Below are 25,772 nucleotides of genomic sequence, written 5' to 3' on the forward strand. Positions count from 1 at the left end.
AGGAGATATTAATTCTTCACATATTTCCTACACATCACAAAACTCACATATTCTTGAGATATATATAAAAATATGTATATTTTCTAATATTTAATCATAAATTCACTTGTAATACAAAAATGAATAAAATGGAAAATAAGAAGGTGAAACCCAAATTTATGTATGAAAATGATATGATAAAAGGTTAATGGGACGATGAAATGTAAGGAATAGTGAAGAAAAAGGTGGATGAAAATATGACATTTCTGAGTCCCAACATCCTCCCCAATTGAACTTGTTGCATGCCCTCATGCTACCATGCATGGGTCTCTTTAAGAACATTTGGCATTTTGAACTTTGGCTTTACATGCTGATGTCTTTTAATAATGAATGTTTCCAGGATATGTGAAAGACATGAGTAACAAATTACATTTTCTTATGGTTGGTTCTTGTGTGACAACCATGAATACAAAGACTGTTAGTTCTTGTGTTAACAACATTCATTTCATTTTCCGTTCTCTTTTCTTCAATAATAATGTAAAAACTCACTGGAAATCATAATGTGCATAAGAAAGCCCTTTTGTAATATTAATGAAGCATGCCAATATTGCGTATGAAGCAAAGTGCAACAAAGTATGATTGGAAAATAAATGTTGGTGAATGGTAAATGGAGTGATAGTGGTGAAGAAATGGAATCATGGAAGTGAATATAGTTCTCCCCCCATAAACTGAATTGGTTGCATGTCCTCATGCAACTTGACATGGCTCATGAAAGGAAATGTAGCATGGTGAGGGAAATTTCCAAAATATTCAAGTTAGCATATAAGGAATCGCATGATTAAAGATTAGAAAACAACATACCTCTACTTACCCAAGAATGATGAATTATGCAATAGGAATGTAATTGCTGCTGCTGCTGCATCAGGAAAATGTGACTGATGTTGTTGTAACTAGATCCTGGGAAATGAAGGAATCTAAACTACTGATGCTAAGTCATGGAAAAGATAAACGTTGAAAGTGGAACTGTGGTACTCCCATAGATCAGAATTCATGTTGCTATAACTGCTGAGGGAGTTGTGAAAAAGTGTATAGTATTCACCCGCTACAAACCCGATGGTACAATTCTAAACATGCGAATGAATGTGTTGATGTCGAGCATGAATAGAAATCATTGGATTACCGGCCATTGATGTATGCTGTGAACCAATGTGAGGCAACTCACCATTGATGTCAATGAGTGCCAAGGTACCAGAGTACATCTTGCGAAGTGCGAATGGATGTGTTGAGGTCGAGCCACTTGCAAGATCTGAAGATCAAGGGACATTGATGTATTCCCATGATCGTCAGCGAGAGAGCTTGCCATTAAGGAATGCAAGTCTTAAGGTACTCAAAAGGAACTCTAGTCTATTTCCCATATAAGGTGTTGATGTCGATGGGACAAGACTTGTTGAAAGGTGGGCCTTAAGGAATCCCACATCAGTCAACGCGATTTTGTACAAAAGATTTGGTAGGACTATAAAGGGAAAGAACTCACAGACAAGTAGTGTGGTTCAGCATGGTGAGGAAATCAAGGGAATGTAATCATGGAAAGGGAATGAGTTTTATTCAAAAGGAAAACTAGAAGGCAAAATTAACTGAAAAGGATAAACGAATGTATGCGATTCAAAAAAATAGGCGTGCATGAAGTCGTGAAAGATAAGGTAATGGAAGATGGGCTACAACACAAGGATGGTCTAGGCGTTTGGAAGGAAAAGGGTGAGTAGTCATGACGCAAAAGGATTTTTTTGTAGTGGAAAATGTCATGATATGTGCAGTGAAGAGTTAGTTCCTTCAAGCGTCAATGATGCATGTTTCATTGTGATTTCGAAAAATCACTTTTGCATTAGATTGTCTTCACTTTGAAAAACTTAGCACCATTCCTGCATAAAAAATTTCACCTTTGTGTGCCATCTCCATCGATCATTCCTGTATGAAGTGACTCAAAAACAAATTAGCTTATTTTCAAGAATTTATGAAATGTCCATTTTTTTAATTATTTTTCAAAGTCACACTAATTATGGATGAAAAGGGTGTCGCATTGGAATGTTGAGCTTTCTGCATAAGCTTCTTGTTGACCTACACATAACACCAATCTCATTTCACTTGTTAGTATATGAATCCTAGCTCTTGCCCACAATGATAAATTCCAACATACTTGTATTTCCCCCCAACTAGAAATATTGCATGTCCCCATGCAATGTACTTATTGATTTTGCAATACTTTTTCAAAATGTTTTTATTGGTTTGCACGAAAATTGATTGAAAACATTTGAAAAGGCTTTTGTATTTCTTAGGGAACAAGTATTATGAATGAATGAGGGCAATTTTTTTATTTTATTTTTTTTTGTTTATTTTTATTTTTATTTTTTATTAATAATAAATAACAAATTAAAAAAAAACAAAAGTTATCATTTTTTTTATTTATTTATTTATTAAAAAAAAAAGTATTTTAGATATACACATAAAACAAGAATTTTCAGAGCAAGGAGATCGTATTTTCCAATGAAGTGTAATTGAATTAGCAAGCGCCCCCAGAGAAGTCGACGCAAGCCATTTCTGAGAGCATTGGTAGAGTATTTGACCTTAGATTCATACATGTATGGCCCTTTGCAAGACCCGCTGTGACAACCCAAAGATCTTCTCCACCAGGATCATTTTGGCGAACAAAAAGAACTAGTGTTGTTGTCTCATCCGTTAAAGTTCACAGGTCCATAAAACCATCATCTAATTATCAATCAACTGAGACTACTGATCCTCAATATGATAGTGCTCATGAATTGAACTTTCTGGATGTTCCTATAGAATTAGCTGAGAAGTTGAAACACACAATTGATGGTGATCATGAATTGAACTTCCGGGATGTTCCTATAGAATCAGCAGCTGAGAAAGTGAAACATACAATTGAGCATTTTGCTTATTCATTGAAAATGGATCACATCTGTGAACCTGACACAGCAACAACTGTGAGGAAAAAGCTTTTCAAAAATAAGAAAAAGGCTTATAAAGAGAAGAATGCTGAACAATCATCTTCAATGAGGGTCTAGAATATCAGTGAAGATGCCAAATCTACCAGGTGAGGAGATGGATACAAGGTTCAAGAATACTTTCCAAGTTGGTTTTCTTTAAATCCTCTACAGCCTTAGGAGTAAAGCATTTCAAATATGGGACAAAGAAGTTGTAAATGGACAGATTAAACGGTTACAGGATGAGGATATTCAGTCCGATGTTCTGGAAATTGTTGGCCCAAATGTGAACACAACATACATCACATGCCCTGCAGATCCTGCTGTGACACTTGGTATTAAACTGCCATTTTTGGTGATGATTGTCAAGAATCTAAAGAAATATTTTACATTTGAGATTCAAATCCTGGATGAAAAGAATGTTCATTGCCGATTTAGAGCTTCCAACTATCAAGCTATAACCCGTGAAACCATACATGAGTGCGCTGGTTGACTGTTTTATTTATTTATTTATTTTTTATTTTGTTATTTTTATTATTAACAGTCTAGAAAATGAAATTAATCCTATTTTAAAAACAAAAATTAATCCTATCTTTAAAAACAAAAATGGTTAGTTTTTTTTTTTTTTTTTTAAATATATATATCTTTTTCTTTTAATCAATGAAAAACCAAAATTTAGAAAGAAACTAAACTTTCTCTAGACTTAATTTTTTAACAAATGGACACAATGATTTGCATATTGAAAGATGTTTTTGATCAAGCATATTGCAAAACATTTATTTATTCTTGAAATTAGTCTAAATCATCCCTATTTTCTGATCCTCGCGATTGCACTAAGTGCGGAGGAGAGAATACTTATTCTAAGCAAAACTGAAAATGAAAGCAAAAACTAAAAATGAAAGCCTACCTACTCTATAATAATTAGAAAAAAAAATTAGTTACGTGTAATTAAACTTCCAATGAAGTCACTCACGTAGCAGTAACAACAATAGGTTCAATAGAAATTTTTCAAATGAAAAATGAAAATATTCGAGAGTGGATGACTCTAGTTGCTGTAACTGCAAATCAACTAAAAATAAAAAGATAAATCTAATCTAGTACTTACCTGGAACCATTGTTCGATAAAGCTTTGATAGGCACAGTTTCTCTCACTTAGATCATGTTGTAACTCCTCTTCTTCTTCTCCAATCTGTTGTTCTTCTTACTCGAATTCCTATTCGAATGATTGTTTGACATCAGACGTAGGATTCTTCAGATGTTGAATCTTTGTTTGTTTCTTGGGGAGTAGTCGAACCTTTAATTCTTGTCAAGATCTCCTCTTCCAAGGAAGAAGAGATCTCGACTTCTGCTAGGATCTGAGTGAGTAGTTCCAAACTGAAACTCATTGTTTAACCATTTTAAAAAAGGAATTCTTCCAAATCAGCACACTAAAAATTGAATTTATTAAAAAAAAAGACCACAAAGATAATCTTGAATTCAATACTCAATTAAACCCTCTTACAAGGACTACTCATTAATTTAGTAATTGAATTCTTCAATTACAACCTTGAACCATGAATTTATCAAACAATCTTCACAGTTGCGAAAATCAAACACACCTGCAGAAATTGAAATTCACACTTGCATAAATGTAAACACACCCTACATGCCGTGATCCATAAGAGGTCGAGCCCATTACGGTATCTCGAATGCGATGCGTAGGATGTTCCCCACGTCTTAATGCCTTAACACCTTGGAGTTAGGAACATGTCTAAACACACTTGCATGAAAAATCAAACTAAACTTCAATCCATTGTGCCTCCCCGGCAACGGTGCCAAAATGTTGGGTGAAACTATGTTCATTTAATTATGTTGTAGTATTTTCCCAACTATCTAATTTGTCAATCCGAGGTTCGTAGAATTACGAGACACATGCACTATATATGCATTACTGAAGTGTAACTAATCTAATCTAATCTAAATTACTGAAATCAAATTAACCTAGAAAAGCATTGAAACACTAACTAGGAAAGCCGGAAAGCAATACAACATGTGAAGAGTTTGAATGACAAACAACATTCTCTATTATTCATTATTATCAAAATGAAGAGAGAGAACTCTCTTATATACATGAGGAAGATAACCATCTCATAATTACATATCCAATATTCTCTCAAGCACTCTCAACTAATTTCCCATTATTACAAGATATGATCCCACAAATCTCTCAAGCATTTTTAACTACTTTCCCATTATTACAAAACATGATCCCTTTGAATCCTCCATAAATCTCTCACATATCTTGGATAAGACATGCCAACCAAATCCTCCATGATTTTCTTAGGAATTGATAAGATATGCCAACCAAATCCTCCATGATTTTCTCCTTAGGAATATGCTTGCATAATTATCTCCTTAATATGGTGGAGGAGATATTAATTCTTCACATATTTCCTACACATCACAAAACTCACATATTCTTGAGATATATATAAAAATATGTATATTTTCTAATATTTAATCATAAATCACTTGTAATACAAAAATGAATAAAATGGAAAATAAGAGGTGAAACCCAAATGTATGTATGAAAATGATATGATAAAAGGTTAATGGGATGATGAAATGTAAGGAATAGTGAAGAAAAAGGTGGATGAAAATATGACATTTCTGAGTCCCAACAATTGTTGAGTCCAAAATTCACATTAGCCACATTTTCACCTCTGTCCACCACCATTCTCGAGATATTGCTCTAAATTTACATTCAGAGCTTCCTTCATCCCCTTCATTCTTCTCCTCCGAATTACACTCTGACCATCCAAGGTCTATGTCACCCTCAATCATCTTTGTTGGCGATGGCCATGGTTCTCTAGCCTAAGGGTCATTTGGTTCTCCAATCCAGTCCTTTGTTTCTCAGCCAGTTGACAAGGTAACGAATCCTAGAAACCCCAACCCTTTTGGTTGCTACATCGAGGAGGAAATTCCAGGTGTAGGCCCTTTTAGAACTAAGATCATCAATGAAGTAGATCCAAGCAACAAGAAATCATTCCCTACTAGATTGTGACACACACTCCATGGATGAACAAGTTTACCTTTTTGTTTTCCCTACTTATTTCATCAGTCTTTTTCTCAATGCTTCATGTGTAATGCCTCCTCCTACATTCACTCACTTTTACAAGTTCAACAAGGTAAACATGAGATGAGTGTCACTATGACATGACCCAACCTCCAAGCACTAGTTATGGAATTTGGTCCGACAAACTGACAAGAAACTGACAACCTACAAGGACAACCAACCACTCAAGGGTTTGCAAGCCACCCCAGGTGATAAATCCTTGATCTAGTACTATTTTTCACAAATTTTACCCCCCAGCTGCACCCTTGACACTTTGTGGATGCAGTTGGAAGGCTATAAATGCACATAAATTCCTCGCTGTCAACGGTTATGACCCCAAATTTCTAGTTCAGAGCATGTGGTCGCAAAATCTATGACACTTTTTCAGGCCAGGCTTCGTACTACTACGCAAAACTACCTGTAACATTCTAAGATCATGATTAAGATGACAACAATGCCAAACATTCAAACTTGAACAATATCTTGACTTGGACTTGCTTAGTACATGATATACACTTCGTCAAACATATGGTAAACATGAATGCTAGGGGTCATGAATTCATATTTGATAATAAGTTTTTGAATTTAATGTGATAATTACAAAGAAAGCTCTAACCCCTCTCTAACTAGTTGTAAAAACACTTGTTAGTCCATGCATTCATCAATCCTCTAGTAACGTTTTGATGATGTTGGACCCACCAACATTCTAGGGATCTCCCTAGTATCAAGTCCCAACTAGACCTCACACCGTTTGGTGTAGGATTCCAATCTAGTATGATTGCTCGGGTGCACTTATCTTAAATGTTTTCCTTAGCTCTTGCTTGTCAGCATATGAAAGTGGTTTTCTTTGTCTTTGAACAACAAGGTTCGCGTGCTTGATGAGTGCTAGTGTTACTTGTGTCAAGGTTCTATCACCGCTGAGAGAGGGTGGAAGCGAGTCTCCAGTTGAAAGGGAAGAGTCCCAACTCTGTCAGAGAAACACAACACAACATGACATGCATAGCTTCCAGAGGAGTAGTCCACAAGGATGCAGAAATCAAAAACACACAATAAGGGATAGCATGCACAACACTCAACAGAGTAGTCTGTGCGAGTGTGATAGTCATTATAACAAGTTTATGTGAAATGTTTTGTCTAATGTCCGGTGAGGCAGCCCATGCAAGTAGGAAAACATTAACAACTTATACAACACATTTTCATAAACATATGTGTTAGAGAAACCAAAATAATTCAATTATTTCAACACAGGTTAAAGCAACATGCATTACAAGTGTTCCAATATTAGTCTTACAAACAATTACAATATATGTGTGAAAATGTGTTGGCCTGTTATCAAGATTCTGAATTAAGCAAAAATTATAAGAAACTGAATTAAGCAAAAATTATAAGAAACATCGGTACACCATACTTCACTAACCCCATGAGACGGGCATTGGAGCCAGTCCTCGCTCCTCAAAGAAAATACTACAGACTCTCAAGGCTATGTGGGAGGAGCCAAGAGAAAATGTCCTTTGCATGTACAAATGAGGGGTATTTATAGCCAAAGGTGAGATAGACCCTTGTGGTTGTTAAAGTTATCTCATGACTATTTGAATTACATGATTCTTCAACTTTACATGTGGGTCTCTTGGAATTCCACATTACATTACATTGATTACAACAGTATGTCCCACAGTAGTGATGGGGCGAGATGACTCACGACATGACTCGACACGACAGTGCTCATATGTTCATGATGTTGGTGGTGTACATGTCGAGCTGTAGTGTTGTTGAATGATGAGTGTCGTCTTAGTGTATCATAGCTTCATCTCTACATGGCAAGGTCTTTGAGGTTGTCGATGGTCTTGGTGTTCTCTTGATGTTTGCACATGCATGTTTCTCCTTCGCTTGTACTTTCACATGCTTCAGGTGTTCGTCTATTCGTGACAAATCTCCTTGCATGTATTCCTCATTCATTCGTTCACGGAATAATATCCTCGCATGCATTCCTTGTCTATTCATTCACGAAAAATCTCCTTGCATGCATTCCTCGTCTGTCCATTCATGAACGAATCTCCTCGCATGCTCTACTTATTCATCCTATTCTTCGTGGTGTCATGTTTCATCCATGTACTTGTATCTACACCCACTCATGATGAGATGACATCAAATCCAGAAATATCGTAGTCTACCATGATGAATTATCATTCACTTTTGGATGCAGGTGACCCAGAGAGAGGGAAAGGATCTGAAACTGCAAAAGGAAAATTTCAAGATGGGATGCAGGATTCAGTCAATGCCAGTGAAAATTGCAGAGAGGTCATTGGGAGAATGAAATGGACAATCCATATCAATAGTGACTGCCTGTGGGATCTGGCTCAGCTGGAGGGAATATCTAATCGTTTTTTTTAGGTAGTAGAGGGGGACTCGCAGTAAAAGCTGTGCAATTTCTCTGGGGAGCTAGTAGCGGGTGGCAAAAGGCTTGCTTGGAAAAATTGTACATTTTTTTGGGGGAGTTGGCAACGGGGTGTAGGAGTTTGCTTACAAAAACTTTGCAATTTCCGGAATGCTAACCTGCTGAACATCCCATCATAGTTTATGAGTTTAGTGGGATGCTGGGAAGCTGGGGGATTTCTCATGAAAATTGCGCAGTTTTCTGGGTGAGCAGCAGGCCTGCTGACTGGGTGACTGGCTGAAAAAACTACACAATTTTTTGAGGGAGACAATGATGGACATAGGGTGTCTGTTTGGCATGTCTATGCAGTTTCTTCAGTCAGCGGAGTGGGCATGCTTTTCTTATTTTACGTAATTTTTTGGGGGAGTGATTTGTGGGGTCACTAGCCAATCAAACTCTCCGATTAACATGTTGGAGTTTTGGTTGATGTGCTTGCAGGCAGTGTAGATTAAAATGGCTAGATGAGCAACTTCTGCAATGTTCTGGGTGACAGTCAGTCTAGTCGACTCCAGGATTGCACATTGCAGACTGCTTGGGAGACAACCTCAAGCTTTGCGCAATTCTAGGTAGAAATACATGATCACTAAGGGGTGAAACTGTGCAATGCAACTCAATGAAGGTTTGGCTGTTGGAGGGTGATTTGGTCATCAAAATTTTAGAAAAAGTACTAAGTGTGTGGGTGGGTGAACTTGTGCATACACGACCTTGCGAACACACACTCAACATGACTTGACAACAAGACACCTGAAATCATCAAGACAACATATATTCAGTGTGATTGACCGACAGTGCGAGTGACAAGTGTAGCACTTGTGATAGATCGTTTAATGACCATGATGATTCTTGTGTGACAGTGCATACAACATTTTGTGTGAGTGGCGAACACAACTCAAACACAACCTTCAACATCACCAAAACGATGTCGCAAGCATGACATAGAAATCAATATGTGGAAGATGATAGTTGGTTGAACAAGTGAAAAAGAAGCAAGACATGTAGAAGAAACACATAATATGACTTTTTGCATTTATGCACATGCGTGATACTGAGGACAGGGTTATATGACAATGATAAGCAATCCTGCAAACTCAACTAAGAGGTGTACTTAGAAATATGTTCCTTACTTAGCATACTTACCCTCAATATGATCATGCATCCGATGGAGTTTACATGCGGTCCTGATCTTTTACATTACTCGGTTCACTAGTCATTCTCCTCAACTCCTTGGAAGTGATTTCATCATGTCACTTTTTCTTGTAGTCATTGAGAGGTAGATCTGCGAAATTTCAATGGACAATGATTGCTACCGTAACGACGCTTGGGGAGGTCGATCTGCAGAGTTTCTGCATGCAAGATAAATAAGAAAACTTGGACAACACTATGCTATTTTGAGGCTCAAAGAACTGCTGCAGGACAAGGGTCCTGGGAGGACACCTCTGCGCAATATTTGAGTGAAGTGTAGTTGGACTGCTATGTGCATTTCTATGGAGTAGTGCTAGCTTCTAGAATCCTTTGCACATTTTTGGAGAGCAGTGGTTGTTGGGGTCTCTGCGGGCTGTGGGGTTTCAATAGGCAAGGGAGGAAGCTTGATGGTTGTAGAAGCAAAGCGCACAGTTCAGGGAATCTATATGAGGCTAGGTTTCTAGGAAAAGTGGCTAAGTGTGAGATGAGTGAAACATATGGAAAAATGATAGGACTTGACTGTGATCACATACGGACACTTAGTGACACAATGTAGACCATCCAGAATGCATAAGACATAATTTTCTTGATGCAACAAACTTCATGACAAAATTGCATGCAGTGAGTGTGAAACATGTCTATATGATGACAACCACTCATACTCACACAATCCCCTTGAAGCAAGACAAAGTTTCGTTTTCCTAACAAACAACAACCCCTATGCCCAAAAGTGGCTCATGCTGCATGAAGATGAGAACACAGACAACTCTTAAGATTAAGGAGGGGAGCTTGAAATCATCAGCTTACTAAAAAGCGACCAAGGATAATCGATCACAGGATATGAGGTAGGCTCTGAAATTTGCATGCGAGCCAAAATTTTGGAAGGTGGTTGTAGCCGCTACAACACTTGATGACACACAGGTAGAACTACAACTCTCTGTATGGACCTTGTTCCATGAGAAGTGATTCTAACCCTTCCTGAAGTATTTTTCGATTCATTGATTGTGATGGTTTCCACACTGGCTTGGTTGAAAGATGTAGTCCTTACCATTCTCTTGAACAGTCAACACACATTCCAAGCCAGGTCAACTTAGTTGTTTTGACTGGGGATGAGGGGTATATTGGTGCACAAGTAATATAACAATCAGAGTTTAAGTTTCATCTCTGGTGTTGCTCCACTGTCAGCATGCTTGGAAAGTACCCCAATGGATTCACACAGGAACACAAGCATCATTGCGCTGCTAGCAAGCCTGGTCAGTACCCCATTGGATTTACTTGCATCACCTTTCTATGCAGGAAGCCTTTCAATTTTTTTGCGTTATTCATTTTTTCATAATTTTCGTATTTTCATTTTTTCGTTTTAGTTTTTTCAAATAATTGTACATAGGAACTTGTTTATTTCATAGGCGGAAGAGGGATCCGAACTTATTGAGAGTATAAGAGGTTATTCCTTCATAGAAGTATGTTATGTATACCTTTGACATATTTGTTAAGGTTTTCCCCCTCAGCTTACTCTACTTGACTGAGATGAAAAGGGTTAACCCAAAACAACCAACTAGAGTAGGTGCTGCTAGTTAGAGCACAAGTGTTGTGTTTTCACCAAGACTCACTCTGAATAGAACGTATTTTCCATCAAGGCATCGTCAACTAAAGACAACAAGTTCTTCACGAAAAGAGAGGACAACAGATAACCAAGTGTTGATAGTTGTACAGGTCCTCTTAGATTTTCCCAATTTGTCTCGAGAGCCAAACATAGTTTCATGAGAGGCTAACCTATGGGTACAAGCAAGCAAAGAAAGAAAAAATCAAAGAGAAGAAGTAAAGCAAAAGAAAAACAAGTAAGGAAACCAAGCAAGCAAGCATGCAAGCAAGAAAGCAAGAAAACAAGCAAACCAAACCATGTAAGAAAGCAAACAAATATGCGAACCAAAAAGAAAACCAAAGAAATAAGCAAAGACTACTCCTACTATGCTAAAAAGTGCATGGGCCTACTCACATGAATTGATATTTCCAATGCAACCACCAGCACATTAGTTGGCCCATGTTGGTGAAGGCATGGTTCGTGAGAAGCACAATCAAGCGAACTAGTAAACATAAAAGATATAACAATGAAGACCAACACTCTCTGAGTTCTAAAACATCCACAGAAAAAAAAAAAAAAGAGTGAATGCACAAGACAAAAATTCTACAGACTTAACATGGTGTCATGACACACTGCATGCACATGATAATCATGAACACCCATTTTACTGTGACATACGAGCAAACATGAGAAATACCAACAACTTATGCTTTGAAAGTGCACTCTTTATGTAAGATTCCTCCAAATATTGTGCGATGGGATCATGTGATTCGAGTGAAGGAATCGAAATCTGGGTGTTTGGTTGATCTTTAATGTGAAGCAGAAAGCAATAAGGAGCCTTAGGTGTTTCAATTTGTTTTATCGGAAGTGATACTAAACTCATAACAGCGAGGGCCTGACATAACCATCAACCCAGGCTGAAGTTTCTTGACAGCTTGCGGGGTTTCCACTCCATCAATAAGTAGATCATCGGGTACTAGTGGTGTAGACATATTTACAGTGAGTGAATCAAAATCGTGATCAAATGAAGAAATGCAAAGATCACGACAACCATGATCTAAAAATTTGGGATGTTCGTCGACATCCATATGATTTGATGAATCAGGTAGAGGGGTAGATGTGAAGTAAGGTTTTTCACCCTCTGTGTTTTCAGAAATGACAGATGACACATTGGACGAATTTTCATAGGAAGATGTGTCCTCTTTGAAATTTAATGACATATTGACATTTGATGAGTCCTATGAATGATCGAAAGTAGAAACATCTGAAAATGAGTTTTCACAGGGGAAATCAAGAGTGGCAGAATCACAAGGGATGTTAGGATAAAGCAGATTAGGCACAGATGGAAGGGAGTCATCCGTCACCGCGGGTTCTTCTTTAGATTCTCACACACACTCATCATGAATGATAATGCAGGTTGGCTGCACAAAACCATCTTCGTCAACAACTTGATCCTCATTCACAATATGTGTTGAGTCTGAAATGGAAGAACACAAGACAGTACAATATGGAGGATCAATAGAACACAGGGATGGAGGTTGGGGTAATAATTCCATATGACAAAAATCATGCTCGCAAACCAAATCTGCGCTAATATCAAGAGCAGGCGGGGTAGGAGGATGTGATAGTTCAACATATGTGTGTGCATGTTCTCGCACCTCACACTTAGGAGATAGAGATGTTTTATGACGATAAGACAGACAGTCACTTGTGATAGTGACCTCGTCCATATTAGATTTCGTAGCTCTAACACCGAGGTGTGTTGAGAGGGGTTTGAATGATTCCAAGAATCACAGATTTTCGGATATGTAAAGAAGATACTTAAATCTTCCATCGAGAAATTCCCAATCAATCTCATCTTTATGGAATCGGTATGCAAGATTAGAAAAGCGTATGTGAAATTGTTTAATAGATTCATCAGATGCTTTCCATAATTTCAAAATTTCTTTATTGAGCGCTTTATGGTCAAAATGATTGAAAGCACGATCTATCTCTGTGACCCGATGAGAGAGAGATTGAATAGATTTTTCAAGCAGCATGGCACAACAATGCATTGGATTCCCTCGAAGCGTGTACGCGAACAACACAAAGGTCATGTAATCTTCAAAGGTTTCATTTATTTCATAGGAGAATACAATGCCAACTTCGTTTCTGACCAAAGCTACTTGGCCTCCACCATCATATGTTTTTGGTGACAAGTTATGATAGAGATCTTTCGAGATTTCAAAGTCGTTTCCATAATACATACACTCAGGAAGAGAAATTATGTAGTTAGTCATGATAAGTATGCAGAGATTCAAAATAGATTGTGAGGACTCAGCTTGTCAACTGACCCTCCTTCTAGTGCCAAAAAATGTTGATGGTGCTGGACCCACCAATATTCAGGGGATCTCCACAATATGAAATCCCAACTAGACCTCACACCATTTGGTGTAGGAGTCCCATCTAGTATGATGGCCTAGTTGCCATTATCTTAAATGCTTTCCATAGCTCTTGCTTTTTAGCACATGAGAGTGGTCTTGTTTTTCTTCGAACATCGAGGTTTGCGTGCCTGGTGAGTGATAGTGTTGCTTTTGTCAAGGTTCTTTCACCACAGAGAGGGTGGAAGTCAGTCTCCAGTCAAAATGGAAGAGTCTCAATTTTGTTAGAGACATACAACACAACAGGAGATGCGAAAATTCTGGAGGAGTAGTCCACAGATGCGGCAATAAAAAACACATAAGAAGGGATAACATGTACAACACTCAACAGAGGAGTCCGCACAAGTGCGAGGGTCATTATAGCAAGTTTATGGGAAAGGTTTTATCTGATGTCTGATGAGGTAGCCAACGTAGGCAGGAAAACGTTAACAACTCATACAACACATATTCATAAACATATGTGTTAGAGCAACCAAAATAGTTCAACTATTTTTACACAGGTTAAAGAAACATGTATTACAGGTGTTCCAATATTAGTCTTACAAATAATTACAATATATGTGTGGAAACGTGCTGGCTTGTTGTTAGCCTTCTGAATTAAGTGAAAGTTCCAAGACACATCAGTACACCATAGATCACTAACCCCATTAGAGGGGTGTTGGAGTCATTGATCCCTCCTCAAATAAAATACTACATACTCTCAAGGATATGTGGGAGGATCCAAGGTGAAAAAGTCCTCTACATGCACAAATGACAGGTATTTATAGCTAAGGGTGAAACTGACCCTTTTGGGTGTTCAGCCTGTTAGTGTCAGCCTTTCCAGCCTTCCTACAGTGATCAAATACGCTCTTACAAAGTGGTCTCAGAGTGTCAAGGTCAAATTTTGTCATTTCAGTGAGTCTTCAAGCAAAATTTGGTCACTAGGCATGAGGTCTAGGGTTTGCCCAAATGTCAGTCCATGTCATCATTCAGCTGAGCCTATCATCATGCAGAGGGTTGTCATTATCATGTCAGTGTCGAATGAGTCATTTTACACCTTATTCATGCTTCAGTTGTGCCTAGGTAAGGTCATTTCCCTCTCCTAGGGTTTTGAAAGCTAATTTCTCTTGGACGGACAAATCATCGGCAAAACTTGTATCCTGATGTTCATACACCTTCCCCTATCCTTAAAATACCCTATCAAATGCTTCCCATCCCTTAGATCCACCAAATTCCTCATTTTTGCACAAACCCTAGTTTCTAGCTACAACCTGGCAATTTTCTAGGTTTTGCCTGTGTTTTGCCCTTTTGGACCCCTTCCCCTCACTCAATCTCTGAGATTCCACTTTCCCCTACTTCCTAACATCCCTCCCTACTCCCCAAAATTTCCCCAAGAATTTAGAAGCCCCTTATCCCCTTCATTTCGCTTAATTTCGACAAAATTCCTTGTTTCACACATCGGGACAAGTTTCACTCAAATGATGTTTCAGAGCAATAAAAGATGAATTTAGGAAAACGGAGAGAGGTTTTTGTCCAAAACATTCCAAGGAAGAAAACCCTCCTTCACTTTTTACACAGGTGTCATGGTTTGAGAGAAATGTCAAGAATACCGTTGCCTCAGGAGAATCAAAGACACCTCTGAAGTGACCTTGGGAAAATCAAGTTTTCTCCTAGCTTGGTTGGCCAAATGATTTTTTTGATGGGTAAAATGATAACTAGACGAAAAAATATTTCCAATGAGCTATCATGAGCTCAATTTGGGGTTGAGAAAGGCATTCAAAAGTTGACTGCAACAACACTCTTCCTTGAGACAACCTCATTTGGCACTTTTTGACCAGTCTTGGGAGATTTGATTTTTGATAGGTCAAATGAACTCCAAATTGAAAAATTCTAGTTGGGTGGGAAAGTAGACTCAAAGACCTTTCCAACGAGCTGTCGTGTACCTGATTCTGACACTGGGAAGGCCTCCAAACGCCTCCTGAAAGGAGCGCGACCCGTCAGAGGCGCGCGACCCGTGAGGCACCCTCTGCCAGTGCAAAAATTACACTGGCGTGACCCGTCAGGGTTTTCTCCATAAAATATTTGCTAGTAAACTTGCCAAGGAGCCACAAATTTCCAAATTTTGTAAGGTAGGCCCTCTACACTTCAATTTGGTTGTTGGTTATGATTGAAGGCCCTCATGCTTGTGTTTAAGAATCAAATTGTGCAAGTGGAAGAGGCTTCATATGACTGCAATATTAATGGTTAAAATGTACTAGGGTTTGTGTTGTTTCAAGGTTTTTTCCCTTTGTAATTGTTTCCCTCCTTCCCCTTTCCACTCACATTTGTATTTATATCTATTCTCCCATACTATTTTATAAATAAAATGCAAACCCTCCCCTCTCCCTAATCACTAAAAATGCAAACCTTATCCCTCTCCCAAAGCATCAAAAATTCAAACCCTAATATTGCTGCACCATATGCATGTGTACACAAGAATTTGTTGGTGAATATGTAAAGATTTTTGTAAATATGTTTCCCTGTCTTCCCTTGTTAATGCATGTATTCATATTCCCATATGTTCACTTTCTATACATGTATTCCCATATGCAGTGATTTTTGCAAATGATTTCCCAATATTCCTGATTATAAACATGTATTCCTATATGCAATAATTGTTTGCAATGCTTTCCTTAAATTCCCTGTTATATTCATATATTCCCAATTCCTTGTAAAAAGGTCCCTCCCCTAACATTTCCCTCATGTCCTTGTCCCCTTGAAACAGCATAGAATTCAGCACTTTTAAAGGCAGAAACATCAGTACATTTTGTCCACTCTGCTCCTCAAACATGTCAGAAACCGAAACATATGAGCAGAGTGATGACCAAGCATTAGTGTCCGAGATTGAGGAACAGAGGAGGCCACATAGGGGTGGTAAGAGTGGTCACCATGTAAGAGAGGAGCCCACCTTTTTGACTTATTTGCAGGCTTGTCCACTTGCAGTCACATGTTTCCGCCACATGTAATGTTATGAGATTTGCGAGAGGCTATGCTTATCCGGGTCAACGCACACTTGGAGAGGCTATTGGCTAAGGCCAACCAAGATAAAAAGTTGCTGAGGAACATGAAAAACCATTACTGGGCAATAATGCATGTGTGCAAGGCCAAAATGAAGATGTTTCAAAGGCAGTTGTCCGAGGCCCTAAAAGGGAAGAAGAAGACCAATCCACTCCGTATCTTGGCTGAGGCTTCACTCAAAGATCATGGCACTCAATAGCCTAGCCACAGCTCAAATCCCAAATTTTTTGAGAATTTTGGGTAATTTTGGCATTTTTTGGTAATTTACAGGTTTTGGCTCTTTAACGGGTCTCACCCCCCGTGAGACCCTTTGTCATGGCAAATCCTTTTCACAAAAACTCAGCATTTCCTGATTTGTTATGCAAAGTTACATATGCCCATGGATGGACTTGAGTTTTTATGGAGTTTTGGGCCTCCAGAAGGTCAAAATACATGCAAAATTTGACTTTCTGCCACTTTTTTGAACTGCAGAAAGCTGTCTTGGGAGAATTGGTTTTTGACAGGGCAAATGAACTCCAAATTCAAAAATTTCAGTTGGGTTGGAAAGTAGACTCACAGAACTTTCCAACAAGCCCATGTTTGCTCAATTTGGCCACCTGCAAGTACCCCAAACAGAGATCCAAAGGGGCGCGACCCGTCAGGCAGGGGGGCGTGACCTGTCAGGCAGTTTTTTGCCAGATTGCACTGTACAGCCCAGAAAACGCAGATTTGACTCAGTTTGACTTTTTGGGGTTAAAGATGATTATCTTTGATGTAATTTTTGTAACTCTAAGACATTTTTACTCTTGTTTAACACTTCTAGAAGATTCATTCATGTAAAGGGTAAATATTTAATGAATGGATTGGTTTCCTAGCTTATAGAGGCAAGTTGTTTTGACTGCCTAGATTGTAGTGCTTAGTTTAGAAGTGGTTGAAACAACTCCTAGGATAGTGAGTTCGACCCATGGAGGCGGGGAAAGAGGTTAGATCATCTATATTATGTACTTTCTTGCTCATTTTCAGGGTTGGAAGGTTGGACTCTTGAGGGAGAAGCTATCATTGTATTATTTCACTGTATCTCTACAATTTTTGGCTAAGGAAGACCAGGGTTTTGCAGTCCTCTTTGGGATTCTTGTGGACTCATGTGTTGATGGTGTGTTTCTCAATGTTCTTGTAAGCTTGTTATGTGATTCATTTCCTTTCTTTTACTTCTGCACATTAAACAAATGAAGTGTTAAAGTAAGAATTCATGCTTGCCATGCTCTGCTTTTAAGTTTGTTTAATTTCAATGTTTTCTTCTGTCTAAAGAGAATTCAAAGTGATTGTTTGCTCTCTTTAGCTCCTCACCTTTCATTCCTGACCATCCACCTCAATCAAAAGCATCAATACTGTCTCCTACCTCGCCCCAAAGAACCCCCTGTAGAAACTGTGTCCAATCCCCGCACCCAAAATTGCCATCCCCTCAATTTGCCACCAAAAACCCAAAAAACCCCAAATCAACATCTTTGATCCGTTTACTAGCCTAATATCAGTGTTACCTTATTAGTCATCTCATTTATTGAAGATTTTACCGAGATAGACCGGAGAGAGCCTTCTCCTGCCCCGTAGGGCTAGCTACGAGGCTAAATGGTTTGATGTTGCCTTGAGGTTTACCTTTCTCAGCCTGAGGTGAAATTTCAAGCGCTAACATAGCCCCGTCATGATTGTTTGACTTACATGACTCTTCAACTTTACATGTGGGTCTCTTGGACTTCCACATTACATTTTATTGATTACAACAATATGGCCCACACTAGTGATGTGGCCAAGATGACTCATGACATGACTCGACACGGCAGTGTTGGTATGTTCATGCCGGTGGTGGTGTCTGTGACGAGCTACAGTGTTACTGAGTTATGAATGTGCTCTTGGTGTATCATATCTTCATCTCTGCATGGCAAGGTGTGTGAGGTCGTTGATGGTCTTTGTTTTTCTGTGATGTTTTCACATGCATGTTCCTCCTTTGCTTGTAATTTTTTCATCCGTTCGTGCACAAATATCCTTGTATGCATTTCACATTCATCAATCCCCTCACATACATTCATCATTCATCCATTCATGAACTAATCTCCTCGAATGCTCACCTTTTTCATCCCGTTCATCGTCATGTCATGTCTCATCCATGTACCTGTATTTGCACTCACTCAATTTGAAATGACATCAAATTCAGAAATATCCTAGTCTAACATGATGCATTATTGTTCACTTTTGGATTGATGTGATTGGGAGAGAGCAAAAGGCTCTGAAACTACCAAGGAAGATTTCAAGCCAGGATACGGGCTTTGGGCACTACAAGTGAAATTGCGCAAAGGTCACTGGGAGACTGAAATGGATAATCAGGATAAATAGTGACTATCCGCGATATATTACTCCACTGGAGGGAAGATCTGCACAATTCTTTCAGTGATGTAGTGCAAGAAGCAGAGGGGGATTGGAAGAAAAAATTGTGCTATTTCAACTAGCAATGGGATGCAAAAGGGTTGCTTGGAAAAATTATGCAATTTTTCTGGGGAGCTAGCAGTGGACTGCAGGAGTCTACTGGAAAAACCAGCAAAATTGTCTGGAGGCTGGCCTACTGAACATCCCATTGTAGTTTCTGAGTTAAGCGAGATGCGGGGTAGCTAGGAGATTTCTCATTAAAACTGTGTAGTTTTTTGAGTGAGTAGAAGGTTGGCTAATAGGGTGACTGGATGAAGAAACTGCATAATTCTTTGAGGGAGATAATGACATACATAGAGTGTTTTTCCGACATGTCTGTGCAGTTTCCTTAGTGAGCGAAGAGGATATGCTTCACAACTTTTCTACAAATTTTTTGGGGGAGTGAGTCCCAGGGTCACTTCCCAGTCAAACTCTCTATTTGACCAACTCGAGGCTTGATTGATGTGCTTGCAGGCAACACATATTGAAATGGCTTGTTGAGAAAATTCTGTGTTGTTCTGGGCGACACCTGGTCCATTCGATTCAAGGATTGTGTAATACAGATTGCCTGGGAGATAGCCTCAAGCTCTGCACAATTCTGGGGAACAGTACATGATCAGTGAGGGCTAAAACTGCACAATGCATCTCATTAGAGTTCTAGTTGTTGGAGGGTGATCCAGTAGTCACAATTTCAGCAAAATGACTAAGTGTGTGGGTGAGTGAGCTTTTTCATACACGACCTTGCGAACACACACGCATAATGACTCGATGACAAGACACCTCAAACCATCAAGACAACATATACTCAGTGTGACTGACCGATGGTGTGAGAAACAAGCACGACACTTATGATAGATCATTGAACGACCGCGATGATGCTTGCACGAGAGTGCATACAATGTTGTGTGTGAGTGCGATAGATGTGTACATGGTGAACACAACTCAAACACAACCTTCAACATCACCAGAACGAGGTCATAAGCATGAAATAGCAGTCAACATGCGGAAGATGACAGTTGATCAAACAGGTAAAAAAGAAGAAATACATGTAGAAGAAACACATAAGATGACTTTTCGCATTTATGCACATGCATGTTACTAAGGATAGGGTTATATGACAATGACAAGCAGTCCTGCAAACTCAACTAAGAGGTGTACTTTGAAATATGTTCCTTACTTACCATACTTACCCTCAAGATGATCATTCATACGATGGAGTTTGTAAGCGGTCCTCATCTTTTCCATTATTTGGTTCCGTGGTCCTTCTCCTCAACTCCTTTGAAGCGATTCCAGCATGTCACCTTTTCCTGTAGTCATTGAGAGGTCGATCTGCACAATTTCGATGGACATTGACTGCTGTGGGAATGAGGCCCTAGGAAGTCCATCTATGCAATTTCTGCATGCAAGACTGATAAGAGAACATGGACAACACTATGCAGTTTTTAGGCTCAAAGCACTGTTACGGGAAGGGGGTCCCGGGAGGACACCTCTGCTCAATTTCTGAGTTCAATGCAGCTAGGCTACTTTGCGCATTTCTAGGTAGCAATGTTGGCTTCCTAACTTCTCTGCGCATTTTTGGAGAGAAGTGTTGGCTGGGGTCTGTGTGGGCTATAGGGTTTCATTAGGCAAGGGAGGAAGCTTGATGGTTATAGAAAAAAATCACACAGTGCAGGCAAGCTGGATGACACTAGGTTGCTCGAGAAAATGGCTAAGTGTGAGATGAGTGAAACATATGTAAACATGATAGGACTTCACTATGATTGTTCACAAAACTTAGTGACACAACATAGACCATCAAGAATGCATAAGACATACTTTTCTTGATGCAAAAACCTTCATGACAAAAGTGCGTGAAGTGAGTGTGAAACATGTCTATATGATGAAAACAACTCATACACACACAATTCCCTTGAAGCAAGACAACATTCCCTTTACATGAAAAAGAACAACCCCTATGCCTGAAAATGACACATGCTGCATGAAGATGAGAACACAGACAACTCCTAAGATCAAGGAGGGGATCTTGAAATCATCAGCTTACTAATAAGTGACCAAGGATAATTGATCACAGGATCTCATGTAGGTTTCGAAATTTACATGCAAGCCAAAATTTTGGAGGGTGGTTGTAGCGGCTACAACATAACTTAAAAAATCATGTACAAGTGCCATAGCTAGAGCACATCATATAGCCAGGTATATAAAGAACATATAACCAAAATAGAGACCATAATAAACAAATGGTAATGTCAACATGATAACCAATACAAGTTCTCATAGATCATAATAGGAAAATAGCTCATATTAACATATGAAAATTCCAACCAAGCCAGGGAATTCCACATACCACTCGACCATAGATTGTGTTGAAATTTAATTATATTATTTATTATTATTTAAATTATTTATTTTATTTTTAGCGAATAATTATTTAATTAATTTTATTATTACATCAAATTGTGACAAAGATTGTTTTAGCATGAAAATCAATGATGGTAAACCACGGTTAACCATGTTTATTTTAGGGTTTATAATATTTATCTTAGGATTTTTATACCTTGGGTTTATAATATTTATATCTTGGGCTTAATATTATTCCCTTGGGTTTATAATCTCTTATATTTTTAGTATTAATCCATTGGATTTATAATTTCAATCCCTTAGGTTTATTAATCTAATGGTTCATATTCCTAAAGTGCAATATTATTCACAGGCTTTATAATATTAATCTTTGGGTTTAATATAAATCCATTGGGTTTATAATCATAGTCAACCATGGTCCAATATCACATTCTCACAAAGATTTTGTCAATATGAAAATCAACCAACCATGGTCAATAACCATGGTCATCCATGGTGAATAACCGTGGTCACATTGTGACAAATATTATATCTTGGTCCAACGTTACATTGTCACAACCATGGTCATCCATGGTCAACAATGGTCCAACATTGCATTACGACAAAGATTGTCTCAATATGGAGATCAACCATGGTCAACGATGGTCAACCATTGTACAATGTCGCATTGTGACAAAAGTTTTCTCAATATGAAAATCAATCATGGTTAACCATAACTGAATGTCACATTGTGACAAAATTTGTGTCAATATGAAAATCAACGATTTATTTTAGGGTTTTTGATATTTATCTTAGAGTTTATATTATTACTATTTTTAGTAAAAAATGATATCTAATATAATGCACTGCGAAAGACCCTCAACACTTAAATACATAAGAGTAAAGGAAGCTCTACATGAATTGTTCATGAGGCATAATACTTGCTAATGTTTTGCAAATGGGGTAGCAAGATAAGTGGGATTGATTGTAAGGAAGACTCCACAGTTAAGCGTGCTTGAGCCAGAGGCGATCTGGGATGGGTGACCTCGTGGGAAGTCCCGGTACTAGGGTGCAAACCTTGGAAGTGATGATTGATGTTATGTGATTCATTTCACTAGTTTCAATCCCATTTCTTCACCCATGTGAGCATCACGCGATGCAATGAGCGGTAAGTGGATTATTCAAAAATCATGAGAAATTAGTCAGTTACGACGATCTCTCATGGACACGGTCATAGATGAATGACATTCTTAACACAGTTGAATTAAAAAAAAATGATATCTAACAATAATATTATTTAATTAAGTTTAATTATCCATATTTTTAAATTATTTAATTATTATTTTTTTTGTATAATTATTTAATTTTTAATATTATTATTTATTATTATTTAAGCTATTTATTATTATTATTATTTTAATAAGTAAATAAATATTTATTTTTATTATTATATAATTATCAATAGCTTATGACTTGCGTAATAAACATAATCATTAATTTGTATTTATTTATTATTACATAATATTATTAATATATAATATTAAATATTATTATTAGTTGATATACACTTATCCCCGTTCATCAACTACATTTTTATTAATATAAATGTGATTGTGCTAAAGTTTTAAAATTTCCAAAACACATTAATAATAAATTTCTATATAAAAATATTTACTAATTCTTTTCAAATAATTAAATTTAAACTAAACATAATTATGCATAATATTTTACATCAATGAAGCGATCATGTTTATAATATTACCTAGTTTACTTTAATTTTTGAACCTAATTTGAAGTGCAATATAATAGTTTATATATAAAATTTGAAATTTTAAAATAAGGTAATGGTGGATATACAAATGGTTATATTTATTTATAATAGTTTAATAATTATTTTAAAATAAAAAATATTATTTATGATATTTTATAATACATAAATGATCTTGTTTAGAATATTATTTTATTTGGTATAATAATTTCATATATATATATAATAATTAGAATTATATTAATGACCGTGATTTCTAATTTTTATAAGCTTAAATTTTTTTATTACGGATTTATTTATATTTATATATTTTTAATATTAATAAAAAAATTAGAAAATTATGACCATTTCATTGATTTAAAGGTGATTTGAACTTTTTTATATCGATTATCTCAAAGATATTTCAAGAGAAATTGTGTTTTATTTTTAATAATTTTAATATCTCAATATAATAAATACAGTAAATACTTGAAATATACAATATAATGGTAAATATCTAATTTTATTGTTTAATTTATTATTGTAGATTTATCTTAAATATATATCTAGCATGAAAGTAGAAGAATTAAATTTTCTCACAGTGTAATTTTTTTTGAGAGTACAAAATTTGGAAAAAAAAAAATGCATCATTCTTATTCGTTGATACATCCTAATGAATTTATAGTAGTTCTCATACTCCATATATATACAATGTGTAATTTTTCATTGTTTAAATGGTATTTTGGAATACCATAAGAGTACAAAAACTTAAATTTCTAAATCCAAAAACTCATGATTGGATTGGAAAATTGACAAAAAAAAATATACAGTTGATAAGTGACTAAAATGTCAAATAGTGAGACATCAAACATTTTAACAATAAAAACTTATTTCTTCAATTGTTTTATATCATATAAGCATAGTTTTTTGGGGACAATATTATAACTACATAGCTTGCATTAAAATATTTGGTATAACATGTATATTGAAGTAATTTATCTATAAATTTCATTGTTTATTTTCAAATGATATTTTTTATTATTAATATATTTTCAAATATATATTAATTATACTTAATATTTTATAAATAAAAACAAACAAATCTCCGGATAAATGGAGATAATACTTCAATAAATGGATATTACAGTGTAATACATTACAATGTACTACTTCTCGATGCTTCATTTGTCCTTCCGTCAATTAAATTGTAATAATTCAATAAATGGACGTAGAGAAATATCATATAATGTACACATTTACAGTGTAGTACGTGCTATTTATTTCCTGCGACATCTTTACTCGAAAGACCTAAACACACTAAAGCCGAGCAAGGAGACATGATGAGATGTAGCATATTTTAATCTGTAGAGTAGACGTGTTGAGATTGCTTGAGAATGTCACGCGGGTGCACAAAGAAGGTCTCGTCTTTCTGATTTTGGATGCCCAGGTGGCAATGGCACCCTCTCTGTTTTTCCAAAAATAAAATCACTCTCTTCGGTATACGCCGCCAGTTTTAGAAAGCATGTTTTTCCAAAAATAAAATCATTCTCTTCGGTATACGCGTTTAGTTTTACCAAGCATATTATAGTTAATGGGGTTGCAAACAACGGCACTACTTTTAAGGTGATGTGTTTTTGCTATTTTTTCTTCATCCATTTATAGTACCAGCTTATAAAGGTATATGCAATTATCTTTTTATTTGTTTTTCTAATTAAATAGAGGAATTGTTTGGAAAAGTTATATTTAGAGAAAATCATGTAAGGATTTTTGTAAATCTAAATTATAGTTGTTAAATTTTAAAATTTTAGGTGTCTTAAATGTTTTTGATGGTGCTGAATCTATCTCCACCATCAAAAACACCATTAAAACAGTGCCTCTACAAAATCTTTTGAGATTTTTTTACCCGGATTTTAGCCACTTTTGACCGTCGAGACAATTCCTCTGCCTCAATAAGCAACTCCCATTAAATAAACAATCCAAACAAAATTGCAGCGTCAGCCAAGTAAAATGACCATTTATGGCGTGCATTCAGTAATATAGTGATCTAATGTTTCTATGTTTAGATCTGTTTAGATATTCTGAAAAGCAATTTGGAAAAACGTTGTGCATTGAACTTCCTTTACGTTCAGTCGTTAGGCATTTAAGGTAGCAATATATGTCGTATTTAATGTTATGTTAAATTGGGAGTTATCATGCCACTGCATCCTGAGTTGAGGCGTGTCACTGCACTGTTGCTGCATCATGTATCTGGAGCTGAGGGCATCGTGTATCTTGAGTTGAGGCCCGATTTTGGATTGTTGTTCACATGTTAAGTTTGAATACATTTTTCTAGTTGTTCTCGTAGTAAGTCTGAATACATTTTTCTTCTTGCTTATGTCTTCTGGTTGTTCCGACTTTGAATTCTTAGTTTTGCATTCTAGATTACTTCAGCTATTGTTGGCAGAGATCATCTAATTTCAATTTCGATGGCTAATAGGATCAGTAACGCTGAATCGTTAGCCGCCCGAAAACTGCAAGCGATGC

At 36.9% G+C, this 25,772-nt stretch overlaps 1 pseudogene; it reads left to right on the plus strand.

Moving 5' to 3' along the window:
- Positions 1 to 2,520: 2,520 nt before the first annotated feature.
- LOC149247896 (uncharacterized) lies at positions 2,521 to 3,087 on the plus strand (annotated as a pseudogene).
- The last annotated feature ends 22,685 nt before the right edge of the window (positions 3,088 to 25,772 follow it).

This window comes from Pinus tabuliformis, chromosome 7, assembly GCF_031772625.1.
Source record: "Pinus tabuliformis cultivar Carrire ecotype Pingquan chromosome 7, CPIR1, whole genome shotgun sequence".
Lineage (NCBI taxonomy): Eukaryota > Viridiplantae > Streptophyta > Pinopsida > Pinales > Pinaceae > Pinus > Pinus tabuliformis.